We start from the raw sequence: 10,226 nt of genomic DNA, 5'->3' as shown, positions 1-10,226 counted from the left end.
TTCTATGTTGCTTTTTTTGATGCTTAGATAAGTGGTAGAGCAGGGCGTGTGCAACCAGGGGAATGTTTCCAGAGCCATTAGCTGTAAGTTGACTAATTTCTATGTTGCTTTACCCTCAATGTATTTATGATGCTTTTTCAGAATATCAACTACCCGAGCTCTTAAGAACTCCTTTAAATTCTCTTTGTTTGCAAATAATATGTTGGGAAGTTGGAAGTATTGGAGAGTTTTTATCAGCTGCTTTGCATCCTCCAGAGCCATTAGCTGTAAGTGTTATATGTTCTTGATGAATTGAATCTTAATGAATGATTCAAATTGCTAAATGATAGAACTTTAATTTGTTCTAGGTCCAAAATACTTCCATTGGATCCGAAATTAGGGAAAATGATGATAATGGGTGCTTTTTTTTTTCGTTGCTTTGATCCTATTCTTACAATTGTTGTTGTACTTGGTGTCAGGGATCCTTTTCTTTTGGCTCAAGAGAAGAAAGACGTGAGTAATCCAGCTACTTTCACACAAGGGCATTTTGGTCTTTTCCTGATATCTTTTGTATGTCTATTTCACCAAGCTAGTACAACAAAATCTTTTGAATGTTTATTTTAGCAAGCTAGATAAGTCCATATGTTACTCAGTTTTGTTCTTTTTTATTTTTAACATGTGCAGCATAGCGAGACATCAATGTCCTTCAAAACTATGGATGATGGCCAAGTCTTACTCTATGCAGTAAGTATTAAAGAAATAGCAATGCACTTTCATTCATTTGTGTCATAATTCTTTCATAGTTCTCTAGGGATATTTTTCCTTGTGTCATAGCATGATCGGCTCCTATCTTGTTTTTTGATATTTTTACATATTTTTTAAACATATTTCTTTATTGTATTTCATGTTAAGTTACCGAGTATAAAAAAGCTTGCTAATCATGTAGGTGTTCAAAACAATAGAAAATTTTTAAACATATTTCTTTATTGTATTGCAAGTTAAGCTACTGAGTATAAAAAAGCTTGCTGATCATGTAGGTGTTCAAAACAACAGAAAATTTTTAAGCATATTTCTTTATTGTATTGAATGTTAAGTTACCGATTTGCCATGTGTAGGTTCTAACAGCTCTAGCAACCTCCTTCCATGCCCTGAAGCCTCTCAAAGTTCCTACATAAGGTTATTCCTTTAGAAAGGAAATTGTTAAAGGAGAATATAGTCATGGGTTTCTTTTAAGGTTGTACATGTTTTGTTTTCTATAATAAATATTATGCAATATTAGCAATGTGTTACATTTACTTACTATTGGAATGATTATTTGTATTTTACATAATAGTGCAATGAATTATCTTTATTGTTTATGATATTTTATTTTATATTATGAGATTTTTAATGTGTTATTTAGTTTGAAAATTAGTAAATTTATCAAAAATATATAATTTTAAAAAAATTGAAAATTATGACACACAAAAATGCGTGTCTTCTTCCTATATGACATGGGCTTCCTTGATACGCATTGCGTGTCATAAACACGCGTGTCGTAAGGTTACGACATGCAAATGCGTGTCATCTTCCTTTATGACAGGGCCTTCCTTGATACGCAATGCGCGTCATAAATGTGTGTCATAAATGCGTGTCGTCTGTAGACGACGCGTAAAAGCGCGTCATCTCTCTTTAAGACAGGGCCTTCCTTGACGCGCATTTGCGCGTCGTCTAAGCGTTTTACAACGCACAATGAGTGTCGTAAAAGGCTGTTTTTCTAGTAGTGATTGAAAATAACTGGTTTGGAAGCTAGTACACTTCCTTGAATCTGGGGTGATAGTCCCCAAATGTACCTCTCGATCTTCTTGGTCTTTAGAGCAACCATCCCTGGGCAAAGGATTGCTAAATCACTAAACCTATTGGTATAGGTTGTGATGTCCGAGCCTACCATATTAAGGCCCCAAAGTTCCTGCTCTAGCTTTTGTACTTCCCCCCTTGGGCAGTACTCTTGCATTAACATTTGCTTTAGATTCTCCCAGCCCATAGAATTTAGCCACTACCAGAATTAGTGACTTGACATGGCCATTCCATCACGTCAGAGCTCTCTCGGAGAATGTACAAGTAGAAAACTTTACCTTGCTCCCTTCTAGACATGCACAGATCTCGAAAACCGCTTTTATTTTCTCTATCCATTGCGATAGAGCCATTATCCCTTCGGATCCATTAAAAGATATGGGCTTGCTATTTGTGAAGTACCTGAAGGTGCAATCCCCTGAACGACTCTGAGGTTGGCCATTCGTAGAGCTATTTATCCCCCCTTCGGACCCATTATTACTCATCTGTGCCATTGCTGCTATTATCGCAGCTGTTACAGCAGCTATTAAAACTACATTATCCATTGATGGAGGTGGTGGTGGTGGAGGTGTTGCGTTGTTGGCACGACATGTAGATCTACTGGGCGACATCGCGCTGGTAAAGAAATAAAATGAAGACCATAAGTCTTTAATAATTAGAAGCGATGTGTTAATAAATTTTCTATTTTCATCAATTTACACTACAAGAAAAACAACCTTTTACGACGCTCATTGCGCGTCAAGGAAGGTCCTGTCATAAAGATAGACGACGCGCTTTTGCGCATCGTCTATAGACGACGTGCATTTACGACGCGCATTTATGACACACAATGCGTATCAAGGAAGACCCTGTCATAAAGGAAGACGACACACATTTGCGTGTCGTAACCTTACGACGCGCGTGTTTATGACACGCAATGCGTATCAAGGAAGCCCATGTCATAAATGAAGATGACACGCATTTGCGTGTCATAAACTTCAATAACCATTTTCAATATGCATTTACGATGTGCCTTTACGATATTCATTTACGCATAATACAAAAATATGGAAACAAATATATACCAAAACAATCAATTTCATTCAATAACATCATGTCAAAAAATTGTAATACATTAATATTAAGGGGATCAGATTGTATATTGTTATTAAGAGGTTTTCTCTAACAATATAACCTAATACTACATTACTATTTAAGGTCACCTTCTTGTTTCAGATATCATGTCAAAAAAATCTTCTATATTATTGGTTTGCCACCTGGTATACTGGGTTGTTGTCCACCGGGCGTGGATGGCAAGTAATGACTTGAACATTAGCTGAAACAAAAAAGAGCTTTTATTAATCACATAATAAAATTTAGCTAACTGATAAAGTTGTTATATAAATATGTTATTAACTAATATTATCAGATCAACATTACAAATAGTAGATAAAAGATATAGCACCTTAGTTATGGTTTGGATTTAACATAAAAAATGATATTTTTAAATATTTAGTGCTAAAATTAAAAATTATCACATGTTGTGTTCCATTCCATGTTCTTTAACTTCCCATTTAGTGCTAAAACTAAAAATAATCACCTGAGCCAATATGCTTTTACATCGTTAAAATTACATCATCATCACCATCAACCTGCAGGCAGCACAACAAATGCAGCAATTATCGATTGCATAAAATTAAGCATCTACTTATGATGAAAGTAGATACCATTTTCACTAAAGAGGTAATAAAAAGAACATTAAGGTAATAAATTTGTTGCATAAATAAATATATAATTAGCCCTTAAGAACATGAAGCCGCAACGACTTTAATCTATAATTCAATACTCACTATGAATTCGGCTATGAAAAATCAGTCAGTCACAGCTAATCTTTGGGGCTAACTGTGAATTTGGCTATGAAAAATCCAATTGTATCATGTGGGCCCGAAGGATCAAACCTCTGGACAAGATCTTCCTCACCAGCTCTCAACCATTCCCAAAAAAAAATTACAAAAAACAAAAACATTACAACTAAAAATCACTACAAACTAAATTATTAATTTTACATGAAACAGATTAATTAGTTCCCAAATAAGAAAGCATGATATAACAAAACTTACTCAAAATATCCATTTGATAATTCACAAAATCAATCCAGGTCCACCTATTCTTGGATCCTACAATCTCATAAAAAGTACATGTTAATAAGAAAAAAAAATAAAGTAGAATGTTGTAATAAAAAGAAATAACCAACTAACCTGTTGTGCTAATGAAAGAAACTTGTATGTGCCCAAAGCATAACGAACCAATGCCTCATTTTCCCTTGGATTTATCGTGCATCTAGATTTTTTTATATTATTAATTTTTATCCAATAAAAAAAATTAAATTCATTTATTTTTTTCTTACGTGTCCACCCGGGTGAACCAGCTGAACAGCCTGATCAAACAACCGTTTCTGATACTTCCCATGTCTTCTCAATGATTCCACCATGTACTTAAATAAATCAAATTTTAAAATAAAAAATAAAAATAAAGATTTTTTTAAGAAAAAAAATACCTCTCCAGCAAACAAGCGGGGTCTTAATCCAAGAGCAGAACAAGTGGCATCTAACTTATATGCTTTTATGCTAGTCAACCCCAGTTCTGCAGCTAGATTGTGAATTTCAAGCACCTGGGTAAATTATTTTTTAAAAAAAGAAATAAATATGGATATATGAAAAGATATATAATGTAGTAAGAGGATTTTACCATGTCATGAGACCTATCAACTGTAATAACCTCTCCTTTATCTTTCATAAGGGAAGCAATTGCAGTTGTTTTTCCACCAGGGGCAGCACACATGTCCAATATTCTTTCTCCCTCTTGTGGATCTATAAATATATGAATTGCCAGAATTACCCCTTGTTGACAATCAGAAAGAAGAAAACAAAGATGTATATATGTAGACATACCTAAGACATGTGCAGTGATGATGCTTGACTAGTTTTGAAGAAATATGTCCCCCTTCAACACATTTGTATGTAGTAATTTTTTATTAATGAATTTCAAAAGAACTTAGGGTAAAACTGTAAAAGAAAAATAAAAAATGTATACCATTAAAAGATGTTAATTTAAAAACTCTATCAGTCATATCCACAACAAGACTTGATAATCCATGAAATATTCCTGCCCTTGACATGGTTGTGGTTCCTTGACCAATATATAATCCATCTCTTGCAAGATATTGAGGATCTACGACAGATATATAACAAGTGTTATAATTTATTTATAGAGAAGTAAACGTAAGTAAGTTGAATGAAGAGAGAGAGAGAGAGAGACCTGTTTTGAGTCCTTGTAGGACAATGCCACGTGTGATTCCAATAGCCCATCCATTATCACGACTAGGCTGTTCAACACCAACTGAAACTGCAACTAAATCCCCTTTCTCAACATGAGCACTGCATGCTAATATACCTGGAACATATACCTACACAAATATCACAATCAAACATCAAAATCTGAACACTTTCTAGTGTACCTAATCAATCATGTTGCACATTAATAATAAAGCTAATAGTATTTCTCATGGTCATAACATACTCCTTAGACTATTTAGTCACTAAAGACCAATAAACCCACAAACGAGAATAAGAGAAAGATGACAAGAAAAAGGAAAAGAGAACGCAGCTGCAAGAAGAATGAAAATTAAAAATTGGGTACCAAGTGAATGTTAACCATTCATAAAAGAAGAAACATAATATAAGATTACAAGCGCGAATGAAAAACAAACATGATTGATAGAATGTGTGATCATTTGAATTAGGATGATGATGATGATGACAAAATGATTAATATAACAATTTCAACTGTTGCTTACCCAGCACCTCGAAGAACTGCCTCTACACACTTACAGATGACAATTATCTCCTTACGAGGTCTGTCTTGCTGATAATCATACTGAATATCATCTGGGCCTGAACCCTTCACAAATACAACATAGTCTAGCCCAGGTATTTGACTCTTTAAAACACTTAGGGATTCTATATCACCATTCTTTACAGTATCTTGCAGCCTCTTATCGAATTGAATTTCCAGAATCTTCTCATTGATAGCTTCAGTTGTTGTGTTCAGTGTGTTTACACGTATACAAATCATGAGAAAGCCAGCAAGAAAAGAAAACATATGTCCAGTGTTGGCATCGATAAAAGATATAATATGATCAACTTTATATCATCAGAAGTAGTTTTTAAGATAGTCTTGTTTCCATTACAGGCATCTTTAGCAGCTGCGCAGCAACATCTATGGCTAAAAGTACCCTTCTAAGCAACCCTGTAGCTGCAGCAACATCTATGGCTAAAAGTTGGGTACCCTGCAACACATCCTGTTCATAAAAACATAATATGATGAGTCACCGAGGGTAATATTGTCATTTGAGTGAGGAGGAAAGGAGTTAACGAATTATTATTATTATTATTATTATTATTATTATTATTATTATTATTATTATTATTATTATTATTAATATTATTATTATTACTATTATTATTATTACTGTGGTGCTTCCTTTCAAGTTTTTCATGGACCTTCCGATTATATTCTCTTTCTCCTATGCTTTCACTAGTTGAATCCCTTCAGGATCTTTAGGATAACTAGTCATTTTAAGTGCAAAAAAAGCTTTTGAGGCTCATGCAAAGGTATTCAATGTTTCTTGTTTCTTGACTTGAATTTTATTTTTTTTCTGAGAATAATATAATATTGACACTAGAATTGTAATTGGTTTCGTGATCAGATGGTAGGTACTCAATTTAGACCATCTTATTATAACCTGTGGTCAACTACCCAATTTCCAAGTCAGCAGAATCTTGACTTAATAAGCGGTCAACGGATCTTCAATGAGCCAATAAGTCAAGAATTTTCTTCAGGTGAACCAGATGTCAAACCAAAACGATGTCGTATGTGCCAAAGACCAAAAGTCAAATAGTTGACCAAAGAGTTAAGTCAAGCTCAAGATAACTCATTGTATTTGACATTAACTGTGTGACCATTCCCAAGTTACATTGTAGTTCAAATTTTCTCTGTTTCATACCTGTCCTGCGATTTTACTATGAAAGGCAACGAAAGAAACATGACATCAGATGCTGATATGGAAATAATATCCTGCAAATTTAGCAAATAAAAAAATTAAAAACTCCTGAAAATAAAACTGTAGAATAAGATAGCGTCTAGTAAAATTACTAACATTTCCATTTCTTTATTGATTTGTTTCTATAGACAAGAATCTAAGTTTATTGATTTGTTTCCATAGAAAAGAATCTTGTTGGCAGAGGTCATGATGATGAAATTCTTCTAAACCTCAAGTCAGATTCTACTTGACATCATGTCTTGGTGCACCATTGAGTCTGACCATGGTATGTTGTTCTTTTGGATTCTTGTTCTCCATATAAACAAGGCATGTGCCTTTCAAGATTAATGCAGGCTGCTTAATAGAATTGATCCTTGAAAACCTAGAGACATGTTCGGACCATATTAATCTATACATTTTTCAAATAATGGACTGAACTTGTTTCATACTCAAAATTACGCATCTGTTCCATTAATTTAAGCTTTGAAATTTAGTTAGTTGTAATCGAAACCATCATCTTCTTTTATAGGTGTTTTTACCGAACTTATACAACAAATGCAAGTAAAAGGCGTTCAGGTAATATTTGCATTTATAAATGTCTATAAATAAAAAAAACACAAACCGAATTAAATGGATTGTGTATGCAGGTTGAAGAGTTATATTCCTTAGATCTTGATTCTCTAAACAGTCTTAGGTACATATATTGAAACTAAGCTAACTCCTCTGTTAGGTTACTGCATAGCTGAAGAAGAGAAACTCCTGGTATACAAATACATGTCCAATGGAACTTTATCATCAGCTCTGCATAAAAACGGGAGCTTGTTAGATTTGCCTACAAGGTTTAGATTGCTTCAATTGTAGCAAGAGGTCTGAAGAAGGGTATAAAGGTAATTTAGTCGATATGGAGAACATTGGTCAGCAGATTAAGTCAACGACTGAGAATGAGTTGTAGTGATGTTGTTGAGGTGTGTCGAGATCATGATAAACATACCTTAATCAGCCCTAGGGCTTGGAAACTTGAGCCGTCCTTCCAGTCTCCGGTGAGGTGAGGTGAGCCTAAGGTCTCCGGTGGAAAGAGGTGAGCTAAGGTCGCTTGCTGGTGAGGAGAGCCGAGGTAGAGAACGTTTCAGAGAACACTCCTTGAAAAAATCCCTAGATAATGGTCCCATTGATTTTTTGATAAGATAAATAGTCTGTTCAATGAAGACGAGGATTAGAAGACGACGTTGAATGAATTTTTCAACAGTGAGGGCAAGAACGTTCATCGAACAAACCATACCGTTTCATCCTCGTCATGAGAGCTTTGCATTTGAAGATTCTTCTTGGATCATTTTCCTTAAGAGTTAGAAGAATTATCGCAGCATTACGGATTTTGTTGAGTCGTTCCTTTTCAACTTTGCATCGTAGACTGTATTCTCCGTTCAATTTCAACTTTGCGTCTAGTCTTTTCTTTTCATTTGAGCATCGATAATTAGGGCAAGAGGGAAAAGGAGGGAAAGAGGGAAAGGAGAAAAAAGGAAGGCGGGGTTTTTAATTTTTTAGGATTTCATTTTCCCCCCTGGTTATTAAGGGATGGAACGCGCGTTCCATTAAAATTCATAAAGCGACATCTATAGACGACGCACATTTTATTATAGGTGCCCTCCGTATTTTTTTTTGGATTAGACACTAATTTAAGGGCACTCAGTAATGCGCGACCAAAATCCTTAAAATTTTTGAAGAGATGACACTTTTTTAATGTCGCTCTCTAATGCGAAGCATAAATCAAAGAGTGTCGTGTTTTGCGTGTCGTAAAAGGGTCTTTTTCTTGTAGTGTTATGAATTTGACTGACCTACTCAAGGTTTAGAGCTTGATTCATAATAAAGTTTGTATAGTGATAGATAAACTTATGAATCTGAGTGGTATTCAAAGAATTAACACACAAAGGAATTTCTTCACACACACACACACACATATATATATATACATATATATACGTATATATATATATATATATATATTAATCGTACGTTGAGTTACATTTTGAGGTTAGAAAAATTTCGACCCTTCTAAGGGTCTCCGAAACAGAAGTTAAACAAAAGTAATACTTTTAGCTGAGTTCCTATTCTATAACAAATTTTTTTGGGATTCGGGCAAGTACTACTTGCGACGTAGGTTGCGCTTGGAGCTCGACTTCGTGTCCGATTGCTTTGCTTCCATAAGACGTCTATCAAAGAGAGCTTGTTGTTCCCTCATTTCCCTTATCTTAGAGAGGGCTACAATCAGTTTCTCTTGGAATGTGTCGGTTCGGAGTTAGGCATTATCTTGCAACCTGTCCAGTCGACGAATGTCGGAAGTGTGAACTTGTATTTCCACGTTGACTTTCGACTGGACAGGTTGGCTAGTTTGCCCATCATGACTGGGAGTGCTCGGTTGGCTGAACCGCCACCACTGGCGTCGTACAAGTCTCTACACATACCGTAGGGAGGACGTAATCCTTGATGTCGGCTCCAATGGTGAATGTGACTTCCCCAAATGGGAGTTGGTTCCTGAAAGTTTCTCCTAAATGCGGGAGGTTGGTCGACTGGTGGGTTGATTACTTCTGGCTTTGAGTCTGTCCCAGAGTCTTCCCCTTCCTCCAACTCTATAGGTTCCTCATCTTCTTTGGGGTCTTCCTCTATCCATCCTCCATTGCCCTTATTCGGGTAGTAGGGATCCCTGGGTGGATAGAATCCAGCCATTTCGACTGTACGAGAATAGGGTTATAAAAATTGTCCAAATTTTGAAACATGTAAGTCTAAATATGTAGGTTAAACTATTGCATTTACCAAATACTCCTATAGTATTTAAATTTGTATGTTTGATACTAGTGTTATTTTGGTAAGTTTTGACTTGTTGCTCACTACGACCATTCCTCGACATACATTAGTCCGATCTCAGATAAATATAGTTGATTAGCCTATATTCGTCCTAAATCCGATTACATATTTTGAGTCCTAGTCGTAGTGTCCAACTTGTCTTAATACTTCTTGTATAGTTCTAACTATGAAAATAAATTGTTGTATGCATGTATTTGTGCTTTTACGACCCAATTAATTTAAGTTAAATGACACGCGGTTTAGGTCTAACAAGATTTTGTCAGAGAGTTTTAGTCCCTACGCATTTATAGTTTGTATATCCTACGTGGTTCGATATACTTAGTTCACTATAAACAATGCTCTGATACCAATCTGTCACACCCCCAAACCAGAATGGCGGAATCATTCGGGGGGCGGATGACTTCATGTAGTATCGTAACAGTTGAATACATAGTAAAGAAAGTAAAACAACCATCATATATATATAATTTAAAAG

The 10,226-nt window shown here is 35.2% G+C and overlaps 1 pseudogene; it reads right to left on the bottom strand.

Annotated features, from left to right (window-relative positions):
- Positions 1-3,562: 3,562 nt before the first annotated feature.
- LOC111907839 (rRNA (cytosine-C(5))-methyltransferase NOP2C-like) lies at positions 3,563-9,613 on the bottom strand (annotated as a pseudogene).
- Between the last annotated feature and the right edge of the window lie 613 nt (positions 9,614-10,226).

The sequence above is a fragment of the Lactuca sativa genome, chromosome 4, assembly GCF_002870075.4.
Source record: "Lactuca sativa cultivar Salinas chromosome 4, Lsat_Salinas_v11, whole genome shotgun sequence".
Taxonomy (NCBI): domain Eukaryota; kingdom Viridiplantae; phylum Streptophyta; class Magnoliopsida; order Asterales; family Asteraceae; genus Lactuca; species Lactuca sativa.
The sequence above is the reverse complement of the archived record's forward strand: the minus strand, read 5'-3'. Positions and strand labels throughout refer to the sequence as shown.